A 17,118-nucleotide genomic window follows, 5' to 3' on the forward strand; every position below is an offset into this window, starting at 1 on the left:
GCTTCCTTTGGTGGAGTGAAGATTGTTGCCTGTGATGTCGCAAGCCGAGTTAACATCCCTTGCCCGGAGCGTTTTGTACCAGACATTGCTGCAACCGGCCAGAATACTCTCCACGGTTCATCTGTCAAAGTTTTCAGGAGTCTTCAGTGACATATCACATTTCCTTGAATTCCTTACAAAATATAGCCGCTAGCAAGACTTCTTCGTGATTGGTTTGACATGGAGGCTCCAGGATTGATTTTCAAAAGGCTTTCAATAAAGTGCCACATATTAGGCTGCTAAGTAAAATGAGGGCCCATGGAATTACAGGGAAGTTATTAAACTGGATAGAAAAGTGGCTGATAGGAAGCAAATAGTTGAAATTAAGGGTTCCTGTTCTGGATGGCTGCCTGTAACTGGTGGTGTTCCGCAGGGGTTGGTATTGGGTCCGCTGCTGTTTACAATTTATATTAATGATTTGGATTGTGGTATGAATGGTTTTGTGGCCAAATTTGCAGATGGCACCAAGATAGGTGGCGGAATTGGAAGTGCAGTAGAAACCGTAAAGTTGCAGAAGGATATAGACAAATTAGGAGACTGGGCAAAATTGTGGCAGAGGAGATTTAACAGAGAATACATTTTGGTAGTGGAAATAAACAGGCAGATTACTATTTGGATGGGGTGAAAAGTCAGACCTCGGATGTGCAAAGGGACGTGGGTGTCCTCATGCAGGGAAACCTAAAAGTTAATGACCAGGTGAAATTGGTAGTGAAGAAAGCGAAAGCTATGTTGGGATTTATTTCAAGAGGAATAGTGTATAAGAGTAAAAAGGTGTTGTTGAGGCTCTATGGGGCACTGCAGAGACCTCATTTGGAGTACTGTGTGCAGTTTTGGGCCCCCTATCTTAGAAAGGATGTGATGTTATTGGAGAGAGTGCAGAGGAGATTTACTAGGATGATTCCCGGAATGCAAGGGCTAACGTACGAGGAGCATTTGGCAGCTCTTGTTTTGTATTCATTAGAGTATAGGAGAATGGGAGGAGATCTCATGGAGGCATTTCGTATGTTGAAAGGTTTAGATAGGGTGGATATGGGTAAGGTGTTTCCTTTGGTGGGTGAAAATTAGAGGTTATGCATATAAAACAGAGATTAGGAAGAACTTCTTTAGCCAGAGGGTCGTGGATCTGTGGAACTCACTGCCGCATACAGAATTGGAAGCCAGATCACTGGGAGCATTTAAACAAAGAATAGACAAGTACCTCATTAGTGAGGGCATCAAGGGAAATGTGGAAAAGGCTGGAAATTGGAATGACTGTAGAGTAGCTTAGTTTAGATTTACGGAACAGACTTGATGGGCCTAGTGGCCGCCTTCTGTTCCTTTGTCTTGTGATCTTGTGAAGTTGACATCCAGGAATTTAAAGTTCTTGACCCTCTCCATGATGTACAATTTCTAACTTGGAGCTGTCACCTTAATGCACTCTTCACTCTTTTATCTGAATTTGGCAATGTATAGAAACCATTGGCCGGCAGACTTGAGCATTAGGGAAGTTGTGATCGATAACTCTCAAGTTTTAGAGAGGAAGTTTACAGTATGATACATATCAGCTGACTTTTTCCTCCTTTTTTATTTACAGGTTCCAAACACATTTTTAGTAAAAAAAAATAATTTTTCATGTTATTTTTATCATGATTTTTTCAATCAATTAAATGTTACTGTCAAATTTCTACTTCTTAATCTAAATCTGATGTTCAAAATGTGCAGAACACAGAAGCAGAGCTCCAATACTTTCAATTCATGATGTACGTATTAGTCATGCGACTGGACGACTGGATTTCATCCAATTTCCATTTAATCTGTCAGCATTAACTTGTTTTTTTTTCATGGAAAACTTGATCCATGTCTGGTTGTTGGAGCAGAGATAAATCTGTGTGATAACATGAACATACCATCAGAATCCTTCCCAAATTAAGGTGACAGTCAACTACTAAGTTCAAAATCGTGGTTAATTGCATAAAATACCCATTTAATTCATAAAGAAGGAAGAACTACATTTATTGGGAGACTTTAAACATTATGATGTTTTGAAAGCTTTATTTGATTTTCTCTGCATATTGGGAAGCAATATAGAAACAGAAGATCAAAGATTTGAGGGCAGTATCAATTAGAAATAGAGGCATCTGTGGAAATTTATAAAACTACAGGTATATAAAATTGTAGAGGTAGTTTATATAATGAACTATGAGAACATAGTTTGTTGAACAATGTAGAAGCATTGGTCAACACTTTGTTTCCTAAATTTTTCTGTTCTTGCTCCGTACTTTTAATTGCTTCTATGTAATATTTTTGTAGCTTATAAAGTGGTTTCTTCAATCTGAGAATAAGTTGTTGGTGACAGCAGGGCAACTTGCTTTAAAAAAACACTTTGCTCTTTTCAAGGTGACTGCTGCCTGCCTTCAATAGAAAGGCAGCACTTGTCAGTGACCTAACTTATGGCAAATGCAGATTTTGGTGAGAGTGGCACTGCACATTTACATTGCCCTTTGAATTGATGGCACATGCACACAACAGTCATGATTTTACTGAGTGAAGGGCTGAGTGGTCTTCTGCTGATCTGTACTTTGTTTTTTTTTTCCTCAACTCAGACTGTGATTTCTGTTGGGCAACTGGCATTGTGAATGTTTTTTGGAATTACATGATAAATCACTCCACCCAAGCTGGAGGTATTATGTTTAAACACACTGACTGTAATGCCACATCATCCACCCTTAGCAGCAAACCTGTGGAGAAAAAAATAACTATTAATCTTGTAATTTAGTGATAGGTATGTATTCTCAATAACCAGCTACTGTTGGAAGTTTAAACTGGATTTCCTTTTTGGGTAGTTTATGTTGTACTGTAGTTTGCACTTAATCATGAATGTCTTTTCCATAATCTCATTCCAATTCTATTCTTTTGCTGTGGGCAATAAAACCACAAATTATCTATTAAGGCAAGCCTAATCACATTTCAGCAAATGGCTCTACATTTTCAAAAGATTGGTAAAAAGCTGTATCTGTTAATCTAAATGAACTCTAGTTTGTTTGTCTGGATTTTCTCCAAGAATATCTTCAAAGCAAACTGCCAAAAAAAAAGGTATTGATTTTATCATCATAATTGGTTTTGCTGTACACAGTGGGCAATAGAAAACTACAAATGAAGGGATCGCCAACTTTGGGAAGAGCAAAATTCAGTGCCTCTTGGAAATGTTGTCCCATAAAATTTGGAAACACTCAATTGGCCATCTGGTATCTGTGGAGAGAGAAACAGTTAACAAATGAGGCTGACCTTTCATCAGAGCTGAAAATAAATAACATTAAAAATAATTTGAGAGGCAGAGAAAGAATGAAGGGGGATAAAGAAACAAGGGAGAATGCATGTGACAGAGTGAAGCCATCCACCCTTTCCTTTTGTGTGTTTGTTTTTTTAAAATTCCTGTTTCCCCAAATCTGTACTTCATAGTTCTCACCTCTATCAGCTTTGGGAGATTAGTTCCAGTTGATGTTGTTTTCAATCTTTTGTTTCCATTTGAGACCTTATTGTTGCTGGCTGACCTATGCATAAGCTGTAAGGTAATATACATGTGAGATAAACTAATCACAGGTACTTTGAACCACTGAGTCTTGATATGAGCATTTTCTAGATATCATACGTGAAAGCCTGTGATCATAACTTGACTGACAGGGTGCTTGAAATGTTGCAAGTGCGGATCAGAATATATTGTATATTGGCTTTATTTAGCAATTCCAGAATTATCATTTAGGGGCCAAGCCTTCATTCCAGCTGCTCACTAGAGATTTACTGTACTGAGAATTCTTATTCCCTTGGGCTTTGGGGCCTAGGTTCTCAGAGGTTTGAGAGGTACACTTTGTGAGCACACGTTTAACACTGAGAAGTGGTCTAGACTGAGAATCCAACCTAAGATCAAAATAACCTTAAGTGAACTTATGAACCAAGTGCCAAGAGTTTGCTTTTCAGTGAGTTTTCATGAATTGGCCTTTTCTGTCATGGTTCATGTAGTAAAATTGTCTGAATTCTACATTTCTCAGGTCATAATCATTCTAATATACCACTTTACAGCTGGTTATAATACTTTAATTATTGATTTGAAAATAAATGAAAACTCTTACTTGAGTAAGTGTTCCTGTCTCCTTATCAGTGACATGTATTGCATTTTTTTAGCTACTGTCATTCATATAAAAACACCTACTTTTAGAAGCTAATAACTCTTGGACTATAACCTCAATGTCAGTTGACATCCATTTTGAGAGTCTGTACGCATTGTGGTTTGTTCTTTAGTCCACTGCAGTTTTTATAGCATTTGTTTAAGCTCAGATGGCAACTTGCCTGTTTTATCTGTGGGTTCAGTGACTGTTTTACATTGCACTAGTGACTTCATGGTTGTTGGATTGATGTTTTGTTTCCTTTCTGCCTATCTGTTCCTCCATCTGTTGTTTGAAACAACATTGCAAATGTAAAACTCAGAAGTGAACTTGGAAATTTCTGGAAGTCTGTGACAGTATTTACAATGGGAAATAGGCCAATGCATTATCTGAAGTTATTGCATTAATTGGGTGAAATTGCGAGGGTATTGAAACACCAAGTATTGTAATTACAGAGAGGAAATTAATGGGGTTCAATAACCTGAGAGAATATAAACAACATTGAAATGCAATAAAGAAAAATATTTAAGTATATAGATTGATAAAAGGTGTGGGGAAAAATGCATATGAGTGAACGATACAAGAAAATGATAGTTTTGAAAGTTTAAAAAAAAATCCCTGAAGCTACAGGAAACCTGAAATAGAAATCAGAAAACATACAGTCATGCTACAAATATTCTTTTAAGAAAGGTCCTGGCCTTCTTTGCAATGTGGCGTCCAATAGAAAGCTCAGTAGCAGAACTCTGTTCTTATAAAAGATCCATATCCTTCAGGTCCAAAGCAAAACAGGACAAATCATATCAGCTTCTACTGTAAATAAATTAATGAATGAAGTAAATGATCCAACCCATGTAACAGAGTAATCAGGAGAAAGTAAAGGTAGTGTCCTTGAAGTTGATTTTGAAGGAGTCAAGATGCACATGCGAGAAGAGGAATTGTAGCCATAGAACTGCTGCATTCATTAACATACATTCAGCAAAATTTTAATTCAGTTTATCCTTATCTGATAAAATAAGACTACATCATGAACAGAAAATGCAGCATACCTGTTATAGAGAAAGTATAAATTGTTGCCTTGGGTTTGACATGTCCTTTAGTGGCTTTGTTTTTGCCTCTCCAAGTGTCTAACATTATCAAGTCCCACCTGCACTTGGGTTGTATAAACTGAAGTGTCTGAGCTCTCAGTAACTCAAGCTAGATTTCCTGTTCTGTGAATTCCCAAGACCAGTTTTTGTTTTGGTATTGAGCACTTGAGCTTTTGTTGCTAAGGACTGCTTTCCACTTTCACTGGCTAGCAATTGTATGAATCAATGACTCCAAAAGGCTATAACTCATGGCACAGTTACTTTCTCTGTTTGCATATCCATGACATATTATGCTTGACTGCCTTCAACTCAGAGAGTCTGTTTCTCAGACCAATTTGGGGTGGCTGAAAAGCAAAAAGAATGCAGATGAATAAATCTGAAATAAAAACAGAGATTACTGGATATACATGGATCAGACAATACTTCTGGAGCACAAAACATTTAATGTTTCTGGTCAAAGGAACTGAAAAATGTGAGTGAGCAGGGGAAGGGTGGGAGAACAAAGGGAATGTTTGTGATGGAGTGGAGACCAGAATGGTCTAGGTGACATGGTTGAATTTGGTGCTGATGAAGAAAATGAAATTAACACTTGTAATCATGGCTCATTGTTGTTTTATTAGGGATAAAAGCTCCTGCTACTACTGATCCAGGTACTATTGGATCTAGTATGTGGCCCGTCAGAGCAAAGCACAGACTCCAATCAATGGGCACACATATGCAGAATCCAAGAGCAGATGGTTTTGGGTGTCTTTTAGGTTTTTGGTAAACATCTGTGCAAATCTAGAGTTTGGAAATGAGCAATTTCAGTGGATGACTAAAAGAACAGGATTGTGCAGGAATAAAAAAAAACTGTAAATTCTAATGTGAAATGAGGAGGAAGCATCAATGTTGTTGATGTACAAATGGGGTAATGAATAGGTCAATGAACAATTCTAAGAGAGCACTATAGATATCACAAATAGACAAGCATCTGGGAAATACAGATTGGCAGTATGGAAACTTTTGTTGATAAGAAAATAATATAATCAAATAGCCACTGAAGCAAGAACATGGTGTGCTGTTTGAGAGATAATTATACTGGATGTGGACTGTATAAAGAAAAAGCAGGGTCCTGGGTCAAATGTAGGCATAAAGGGTGTTGCAATGAACAGCTGAGAATTTTTAAAATTTGCTGTTACTTAAAAAGGATAAATTGGAGACAAATATCTTGGAAATTATTGGTGAACCAACAATGTGATTTAAGACAAATCTAGGAGTGGGAGAGAAGAGTAACTGCATATAGTCCAGATAGAGCCACAGTTTAGTTCTGAGTAAATTAATTTATTGAGACAAGAAAGTTTAAAAAATGTTAGTGTATGAAGTTATCCATTTATATTTTCTGTTGAGATGGATATGACCCATACAGGACAAAAGTGCTCATTTTGTGGGAAAATAAGATGTAAGAGGAAAGTAACAATTTGTGGGCTGATGGTTTGATGTTTAATATTGGTGCCTGGTCCAAAATGTAGTAGGAAAAGAACTACAAAACTAACAACCATTTCCTTAAGTATTTTATAAGTTATTCAACTGTTAATAGCCTGTTTGTGATAACATTATTAATTAATTCCACTTTAAAATATTTACCAAAATGCTTGATAATTTTTCAGTTTTAGTTCTGATGAAAAATTGTATCTGAAAATAGTTCTCTTATTTGGCCAAGTAACCATTAGCCTTATTCCAAGTATTCACTTTTTATTTCTGTATTGCTTTTTAGTCAGTTATATAATGCTTTTCCCTCCTACAACACAAGGCAGCAATAAGTAATATATTGATAAATGTACTGGGTGACAGACATCTAAAATATGAACACTGCGGAAGTGAATTTGAGTTTTTAGGCTCAAGTGCTGTACAAACTATTTGTTGTTGTGTATATAATGCTGCATAAATCTGACTATTTGGCCTGGAAATTTTACCAGAGATTTTGGTCTTCAAGTAATTTGGACAGGAAATCTCCAGATTACTCAAGACATTCATGAGATTAGGATGCATGAAATTGCTCTTCTAACCTCCTGAATTCATGGACAATCATTGCAACTTCTGCAAAATCTATTCTTTCCATCTTTTGTTTTTATTTTTGAAATTGTGAATGTATTTTTTTACCATTTTAATAATGTAATTTAGGCATTAAATGAAGCAGGTGATATTAGAAGTTGACTTGGTCCAGGAATCGTGACCATGGGTTGTATTTTAGGCATTAAATAAAGCAGGTGATATTAGAAGTTTACTTGGTCCAGGAATCTTGACCATGGGTTGTATTTTTGGTGGAAATATTACTGACCCATTAGGGATGTCACACATTTGTAAAAGGCATTTACCACCCTCATCTATTCCCACACTGCAAACTTTTTGCACAGTTATAAGGTTGCGTAATCCCCCAAAATATGCCAATGGGACTTGATTCTTATTTATAAGTGTTCTGTATAATGTAGTGCATCTTGTTTAAAACAGTAGTGGGAAAGTCTGGTATCCACTGACATTTTCTGAATGCAGAGACTAGTATTGAGATTGTCATTAATATTTTTACATTTCTTGTTTCTTCACATAGTTATTGAGCTATCCTGTAGTAGGTACTTGAAGATCATTTTCTGTTTTATAATTGTTATAAACAATTATCATCAACTTTTATTTATTTTTCTGACAGAACTTGATAGATAAGGTAGTGTCTGGAAGCAGTGTTTCACCAATTCCATATAAGGGATTCAGAAAAATAGAGATTTCTTGCACCAGTGCTATTGAACATTTGAAATTCTCTACCAAAGGGTTGTGGGGGCTCAGTCACTGAATGGATTCAAGAGAGCAATCAGGTTTTAGATACGAAAGGAATCGGGAGAGACAGGTTTAATGCTGAAACATGGCACAGATCTAAATGATCAGCTGTGATCTCATTGAATTATGGATAAAGCTTGAGAGGCCAAGTGGCCTCTTTCAATTTCTAATTATATTCTTGCATTGGTTATAATTATTAGGATTCTCTAATGTTGTGTAAATATTTGTTTGATTAAATATTAGAATTGTGCAGCAGTTGTGAATCAGTAATTGCTCATTGGAAATGATACAGTTTTAGCCTTCAGATGGTATTTTTACACGTGTGTTAAATGCAAATTTATGGTATGATGCAGTCAGTGGGGTTTCTAGAACTTTCAATGTATCTGATTAGGTGGATCTATCTCATGAATGTTCTTGGATGGGTAAAGAAACATAGGAATAAGGGGAAATATTTATAATTTGTAATTTAAATTCTTTTAAATTTAGAGATTCAACACAGTAACAGATTCTTCCAGCCTACGGGCCCTGTGCTGCTTTAATTACACCCATGTGACCAGTTAACTTACTAATTACATGGTCTCAGGCACAACCTACAAATACCTTACAGTGCAAAATTCGAACCTGAATCGGTAGCCCTGTAATAACATTGTGCTAACTGCTACGCAAACCATCCCACCGAGATTGAAAGAAAAAAATGGGACAAAACTGAAAAAAATGGAACAACTTGAAATATTTTTTTTCTCTCAGAAACACTTTATTGAGTATAATTGTACTGGACTTTGTGGATTTACTTCTTCCCTCACCAGGGTTCCATGGTTGAGCTTTAAGGTTCCTTTATTGTCACATAATAATGCAAAAATGTAATATATACTTCAACTTTTGCCAGCCATAAAGACAAACAAAGAGTTGCTATTAGCATTGCACTCGACACCCCCAATAATAAGAGAGAAGCCAAAGAGAGTCCCTTCAGAAACATTATGTCCTGGTTTTGCCTCCAGCACTGCTGCAGCCACTGGAGCCTCACTGACTCCTGGAGCCTCACCGACTCCTGTTCAATTCTTTGGCAAGCCAGGCTCCAGATCCAAACCACAGATATGATATAGAAGGTTTCATCGCCCCAGGACCTTCGGGACCCTTCTTGCCCTCAGTGCTCTCTCAGATCCCGTTTCTGATACCTGGTTCCCATGAGCCAGTTTCCAGCACCCCACAGAATGGTGCAAATACTTCAACCCCATTAGAATCTCTGACAAGCTGATTCATTCTTGAATGTTATGGTTGAATTTCTTATAATGTGTATGTTTCTTAAGAAATTAAAATAAATGGGAACAAAAGCCACGTAAAAGTGATTAGAGGAAGCTTTTTTGTTGGTCTCAATAGAAATAAGAAGAATTGTATTGATAACTAATTTAAATGGAGATATTTTATCAATTTTTCCTGTTCACAAACTACTGTTCATGTGAGCTATAAATATAATATATTAGTACATGCTCTTCTGTCCTGTTTGTTAAATAGTTTCTTAATTTCTTACATATGATATTCCAGATTGGTGGGCTATTTAATAGGTTCTGGATTTTTGGTAAACATTCCATTTTGATCTGAGAACCAAAACTATGGATAGAACTATGGAACAAGACAAACCTACCTGCAATGATATTAAACCCCTTCCAGTTCAGATGCAATCTGTCTGGTTGGTGCAGATCCCAGGGGCTCAGTTTTAACATTTAAGACTAATTTGGACAGATACATGGATGGAAGGGATTAAGAGGGGTATGGACAGGGTACAGGTCAGTGGGATGGCAGAAAAATAGTTCAGCACAGACTCAAAGGGCTTTTTTCTGTTTTGCTATGTTCTATGAATCTGGATCCATTCATCTCCAACAGGAGTCACTGCCTGAGAGTCATGAATAAAAGCCTTGACTTTTTTAACCTTTATTGGCTACCATCAATGAGAACTTGAAATTTTTAGCTCAGTTTCATATTAAATTAACCAAATTGGTTTTGAAATTTACTGTGAGAATTTGTGAAGATGTTCAGTACACAAGGAGTATTTTTCTATAAGACTGTGTGTGTTACTTTCTGTTTCATAATTCTGCTGATCTAATATGGATCGGCAAGGAGAAGACAGGTATCTCTGGGAGTGGAGGCCAATGTGCAAAGGCTATTGCATAAAGCATTTCGCAGAGGAGACAAAGGGAAATTTCTACCCCCGCTTTTAAAGCAGGAGAGAATTCTGACCACAGGAAAATAGAATGACTAGTGAAAAATTCCATGAAGTAGTCAAACTGCTGCTTCTAATTAAGCAGCTGCAACAGTTCTACGTGCAGTATCAATTGGAAGAAACACCATTTTCCGAAACAACAGCATTTTTAGTAAGGTGGATTTGTCATTTGTTGCTTCTTTAGCTGCTAGAATGGAGTGAGGCCAGGACATAAAAGCCGTACCATCACATTCTGAGCAGATGGAATCAGCAGGCCAGAGATTAATGAGTAGCTGTTCCTAGTGAGGATTGATGTTGAGAAGAGAACCCAGCACAGTCGGGGGTAAAGTCTTTATTGTGGATCAAGGTCAAAGTGAGTTTAGCTACAAAAGTACAATGTTGATTGTAACTACATGTGAGGTTTCAGGCTTAATTAAGGGAAGGAAAGGAGTTTTTAATCATGTGTTTTATGCCCCTGGACACCACAGTGCCCCATATTGCCAATGAGATATATTTTGAAGTTGTTACAGTACAGGAACTGTAACTGTTATTTTGCTCAAACCAGTCTATCACAAAAAGCAAAGAAAGCCAAATAATCTAATTTTAAAGTAATTTTGATTGACAGATAAATTCTGAACAGTCAATTATCTCTGCCAGTACTATTTATTCACCAGTTACTTGATCAAAAGCACTAATTTTTGGTTTAAAAAAAAACTCCAAACCCCCTTACAAGAGCAAAACACTAGATATGAGATAAGAACGGTTGACTTTGATCAAATGAGGCATGAAATAATTCTAATAAAAATTGGATTCCATCCATCCACAAGGTATGAGGTTCTGGTTATTGGAGATGAAAGATTTCATCCCAGCGCCCTGTTACTTGAGTTTATTTGGGTGGCATCCCAGACCCAACATGATTTATCCTTCAATCTAAGGTCAGAAATGCTACTGTTTGCTACTGATTGTGCAGTGCTTCATCCAAGGAAAGGGGGATGCTTGATAAGCAAGAGAGTGAAATGTTGCAGGGAGCCATGGGCAAGAATGGAGAACGAGGTTGTATTCAAATCGGCCTTGAACGTAAATGACAGAGCGGATTTGAAGGGGTGGTCTGCTCGTAATTGAGTTGTAATCTCTGATTCCTCAGATAATGAAGCATTTCATGCCTGCATATTACAAGGCTTGACTGATAAGTGGGAAATAATATTTATGCCACACCTCTGCCATGGAATGCCTTCAACAGTGGATATCCTGTTAGTAATATCATGGAGTGACCTGACCTGAAAGTTGAATGACCAGCAGCATTAATATTACAAGAGCAAGTTTCAGGACAAGATTTATTGCAAAAAGGAGCTCTCTTTCTGATTACAGATCGAGTCAATATTATTATTGCTTCATACAGGAATGTAACAATTACTTAGATCATTTATTCCACTTGTGGAATCCATCCATTTAAAATACAAAATTATCATTGAAAACTGGAGGGATAGTTTCAACAGCACCACTATCAACTCGGTCCTTACACGCATATTCTCCATTACCCACACATCTGCCCTGGCACCCCAGCCCTCTCGTGCAACATTGACAGGATTCCTCATCCTCACCTACCACCCCACTAGCCTCCACATCCAACACATCCTCCTCTGCCATTTCCGCCACCTGCTGTATAATTCCCACCACAGTCCCCTCTACTCCCCTCTTTGCCTTCCATAGGAACCGCTCCCTCTGTGACTCCCTTGTCACTCCTCCCTCCCCACCAACCTTCCCTTTGGTATCTACCCCTGTAACCGCAGGAGAAGCTACACGTACATCCATACCTCCTCCCTCAGTACCATTCAGGTCCCAAGCAGTCCTCTCAAGTGAAGCAACATTTCACTTGTGAATCTGCAGGGGTCGTTCACTGCATCAGGTGGTCCATTATAGTCTCCTCTACATTGGAGAGACTGGGAGATTGTTTTGTTGAGCACCTCGGCTCTGTCTGCCACAATAGCATGGCCACCCATTTCAATTCAACATCCCACTCCCTTTTTGACATATATGTCCAGAGTCTTATGCACTGTCAGACTGAGACGACGTGCAAATTGGAAGAACAACATCTCCAACCAGATGGCATTAATATAGAATTCTCTGGCTTTTGTTTAAATTCCCTCCCCGTTAATTCTTCCCTCATCACCTTCTCCCAGTTCTGCCTCTCTCCCTTTTTCCATGTCTCCTTTCACATGGACAAAAGAATTCTTACCTCTCCCCTTCCATCCAATTAACACCTTTTGTTGGTGTGAACTCCTCCCCCCAGCTACCACTTTCTCTATTCTGAGATATCCTGTTTCTTGCTAATTCTGCTAATTCTTTGCTTATTCCTCGAATAAGGGCTCAGGCCCGAAATGTTGGGAATATATCTTTGTCTCCTATGAAAGACCAGCTGAGTTTCTCTAGCATTTTGGTGCATTTTTACTATAATCAGTTCGGTCCAAAGACTATTGTGTGTAATTCTTACTGAATAAACGTGTGTTTTACTCTCTCTGGTCTTGTGTGCCCTCAGTCACGCTCCAATTTTATTCAGTAAATATAGGATGGAAGCTCTGTTGAAGCCTGGGATGCTCCTAATCAACCCTCTGTCCCAGGAGGCCCTGGTAAAATTTACGTATTGACTGGAGTGCTTCCAAATGTACCTAATGGCCACACAAATGGTCTACTCAACGGATGAGCTCAAGTGGTCGGCGCTCCTCTCTCGCATCAGACCTAAAGGATTCCCAATCATCAGGAACTGTACAACTTGCGAGTCAGCAGTCGAAAGGCTGAAGGCTCGCTACATGAGGCCCAAGAATGTCGTCCTAGCAAGGCATCAACTCTCGCAATGGAAACAGCGGCCTGGTAGTCCATTGAAGATTTTGTCCTCATCCTATGAGCACTCGCGAGGAACTGCGGGTATGAGTACGGTATGGCCCGAGAACGGGAAGGAGCAGATCCTGGACGCTCCTGTTGGTGGCGTGAGGTCCAAGTACATAAGACAGTGGTTCCTGGAGCTAGGCAGCGCGGTGCTGTCTGACAACGTACAGCTGACCAAGTCGCTGGAGATGGCCCAACTGGGAGCTGATAACTTGGAAGGCAGCACCCTCCAGGATGATCTGGTTCCTGGAGCAATGCCACATGCTGCATTAGCTCTGACAGTGGTGGCCTCCAGCACCCAAGAACTTGATGCCCTGTAAAAGACTCCATCTGCTCCGGTTGTGGTAAGAAGGGGCACTGGGTGAAGGGGGAGGGGGAGTGCTGAGAAGTCCAATGCGATCAATCCTATGACCTCCTGATGCCAGTGTTGTATGCCATGGCCTTTCTGTAGGGCCGTGCAACAAGAGCAGTGACGCTGGAAACCCCAGCAGCCATCTTGCTGGTTTTCAAAATTGGCACCATCTACAACAGAAGAAGTTTGTAAATATTCAGGAAAGTTGTATGGTTGAAATATCTTTGCAGGAGGGGGAATTCTGTAAGTTCAGAATGTATGTACTTGAGAATTTGTGTGTCCTGGTTTTGTTGGGTCTTGATTTCTTGTGGCACATTAAAAACACGACCCTGGAGTATTCTGGTCTTCTCCCTCCTATTATGATTCGGAACGGAACGTCCCGAAACTGTGATGCCATTTGCTGTCTCTCCACACTGATCCACCTCCTCTGTTCCCGAATCTGAGCGCTGATTGCAGACCATTTGCTACAAAAAGCAGGCGCTACAGCAGGGCATTCATCAAGGCTGAGACACAGCGACTGCTCAATGAGAACATATCGAGCACAGTACCAGCCCATGGTGAGTGGAGGTGGTTGTTGTAAAGGGGGAAGAAAAATTCAGGCTAGTAATTGACTATAGCCAAACTATTAATCGTTTTACACTCCTGGACGCATACCCCCTCCCTCATATTTCGGACATGGTGAATGAAATTGTGCAGTGTAAGGTTTATTTGACCATCGTCCTTAAAGCTGCTTACCACCAGTTGCCAATCCATTCTGAGGACTGACCCTACACTGCTGTTGAGGCTAACGGGAGACTCTATCAGTTCCGGAGGATTCCCTTTGGTATCACAAATGGGGTCTCAATATTTCAGAGACAGATGGACCAAATGGTGGATGAATTTAAGTTGAAGGCCAGCTTTTCCTACCTTGACAACGTTACCATTTGTGGCCACTCTGTGGAGATCATGGTGCCATCCTCCAAAATTTCCTCCATGCAGCTGAGGCCAGGATTCTCACTTACAGCACCAGTAAGTGTGTGTTCAGGGCTAAACGCCTAGCCGTCTTGGGCTTCGTGGTGGAGAATGGCATCATTGGCCCTGACCCTGACAGGGTGTGCACCCTGTTAGAACTCCCAATCCCGAGGATCATGAAAGCTTTGAGGAGATGCCTGAGCTTCTCATATTCCGCCCAGTGAGTCCCTCAATATGCAGACATGGTTCATCCCCTTTTAAAAACCACTTCTTTCCCACTGACAGCTGAAGCTCAAACTACTTTCAACTACAGTCAAACCTTGTTAGAACGCAGTAGTTGGGGTCCAAGATTTCATACCATGTTACAGTCGAGTCGCGGAACAGATGTATATATGTCATGATTCAGGAAGCAGGAAAACAGAATACTGTGACTCACACCCTATAATAAGACCTTTAAGACCTTTAAACTCCACATATTAACGTACACATCTTGTAAATGAGTCATAAGAGACCATTTTTGAGTTTGTGGCTGTTAGCCTGGCTCCTAAAATCAATGTTAGGGGCATTGCATCCAGCAGGATGAACAGCTACAATGTCTGAGGGGACAGACAGGTTTAGAAAGAGAACGCTATGGTTTGGAAGGCCGTAAAATTAGCCCTTTGGTCCAAAGGACTTCCAGATTCACGCTGGCATGATGTCCAACCCATGGCTCTCCACTCCATTAGGTCGCTACTCTGCATTGCAACCAATGCGACTTCTCATGAGCTGATGTTTTCTTTCGAGAGAAAGTCAATGTCAGGGACCACCCTCCCAGTTTGGCTTGCAGCACCAGGACCAGTGCTTTGAAAGCATGTGAGGAGGAGCAAATCGACCCCTGGTAGAGAAAGTGCACCTACTCCATTCCTACTCTGACTTAAGCCCACGTGGCATTTCCAGATGGCAGGGAGGACACTGTCTCAATCAGGGACCTGGCACCCGCCGGAACTGAAGGTCCATCACCTCAAGGGAACCAAGACCTACCCAGGATTCTCTGGGGAACACCAAGGGGCTCAGGACAGACATCTCAGGAAGTGACTCCAGCATCCCTCAACCAGAGCCGGATCTCCCACGCTCCGAGGTCTCGGAACCACAGGAGGATCAGGAAGTCCAGAGCCTGCCCGCTCTATGTCACTCTACCCGCATCTCTAGACCTCTTGACAGGTTGGATTTGTAAATATTGTAAAAAAAAATGTTTGACTTCTATGTTCTCTGTTTTCACCTGCAGGCTTCATTCTAAAGGAAGGGGTGAAAGTAGCGAACTAGGAATTCACTACTGGTGTGATGTTCTGAGGACTGGCTCCTCTCCCAACTCTGCCCCTGCATATCCCAATATAAACCCTGTATCCTCGCCAAAACCCTATTTCAATCCAAATGTGTTATTTTTACTGAATAAAAGCGTGTTGCACTCTCTCTGGTCTTGCCTGCTCTCAGTCACACTGCACATTATACCTTCTGATTAAGCTTTCAGTTAGCATTATCATCTTTATTTTCTTTCCTGATCATCTTCTGTGAAGCAGCTCACATAATTGTCTTAGTTGAAAGTGGTTTATAGTTGCAAGCTGCTGCTGTTATGTGCAAATGCATTTGTGCAACACAGCCCTGCATGAGCAGGTCACAATGATAACAGGATAAAGGGCAAAGTTTTCCTTAATAATTGCAAGAGAAAATATAATTTACAACCATAGAATACTTCAACGAAGTTTGCAGAATAGGGGAAAAAAAAAGATTTTCATTCATTTTGCACCTTGGCCTTTCCACAGGACTTTGCAAAGCATGTAGTATCTTCTGAGATGTAATCACTGTTTTATAAAATGGTTTATTGCAAGATCCAAATTGCAGAAGTTTCACAAATTAACTGCCAAGTACTCAGTATGTTAGTCAAGGGAGGAATAGTTGCAAAGACAGAATAAGGACTTCTTCTCTTGAAGACAGCTTCACTCCGTGTGGGACAGACGTACGAGCATGGATTATGTTGTTGAGGTACTGTTTCAAATGTGGCTTACTAATTTAAAGACAAGACACTGGAAATGATCATCTTCAAGAGGAAGGAAGTGCTTCAACATTTAGATTTTAGTAACAATATTTTAAAAAGTGAGGAGTACAGAAGTAAGGTTAGTTGCCATTGTGTACTGTTTCACAACTTCACTCTTCCTCTCCAATTTCCTGTGGGACCAAGCAGAATCAGGATTTATTGTCATCAGCAAGTCATGAAACTTGGTGTTTTGCAACACCATCATAGTACAAACATATTATGACCATGTTACAGCATTACTATAAAAAATAAATAAAAATAATGACAATACTAGTGCACAGAAAGTAAGGCAGCGTCTTTGGTTCATTGATTATTCAGGAGTCTGATAGCAGCAAGGAAGAAGCTGTCTTTGTGCCGCTGAGTGCTCGTCTTTAGGCTCCTCTGCCTTTTCCCTGATGGTAGCAGAGTAAAGAGGGTGCGGCCTGGGTGGTGGGGGTCTTTGAGGATAGAGACTGTTTCATTGAGACACTGCCTCATGTAGATGTCCTTGGTGGAGTGAAGTTTGGTGCCTGTGAAGACGCAGGCCGGGATAACAACTCTCTGGAGTTTATTCTTGTCCTGAGAGTTGGCACCTCCATACCAGGCAGTGATGCCAC

The 17,118-nt window shown here is 39.9% G+C and overlaps 1 protein-coding gene and 1 long non-coding RNA gene across 2 annotated transcripts in view; one reads left to right on the forward strand and one right to left on the reverse strand.

Annotated features, from left to right (window-relative positions):
- chsy3 (chondroitin sulfate synthase 3) overlaps positions 1-17,118 on the forward strand; it is a 276,769-nt gene that overhangs the window by 58,096 nt on the left and 201,555 nt on the right. The gene's annotated exons all lie outside the window — the stretch shown is intronic.
- Positions 2,272-5,347, reverse strand: LOC138758751 (uncharacterized). Its single transcript, XR_011354417.1, has 3 exons — positions 5,225-5,347; positions 3,485-3,580; positions 2,272-3,267 (listed from the first exon to the last, which is right to left on the reverse strand). It is a non-coding gene; the product is annotated as an uncharacterized lncRNA (long non-coding RNA).

The sequence above is a fragment of the Narcine bancroftii genome, chromosome 1 (genome assembly GCF_036971445.1).
Source record: "Narcine bancroftii isolate sNarBan1 chromosome 1, sNarBan1.hap1, whole genome shotgun sequence".
NCBI classification, from domain to species: domain Eukaryota; kingdom Metazoa; phylum Chordata; class Chondrichthyes; order Torpediniformes; family Narcinidae; genus Narcine; species Narcine bancroftii.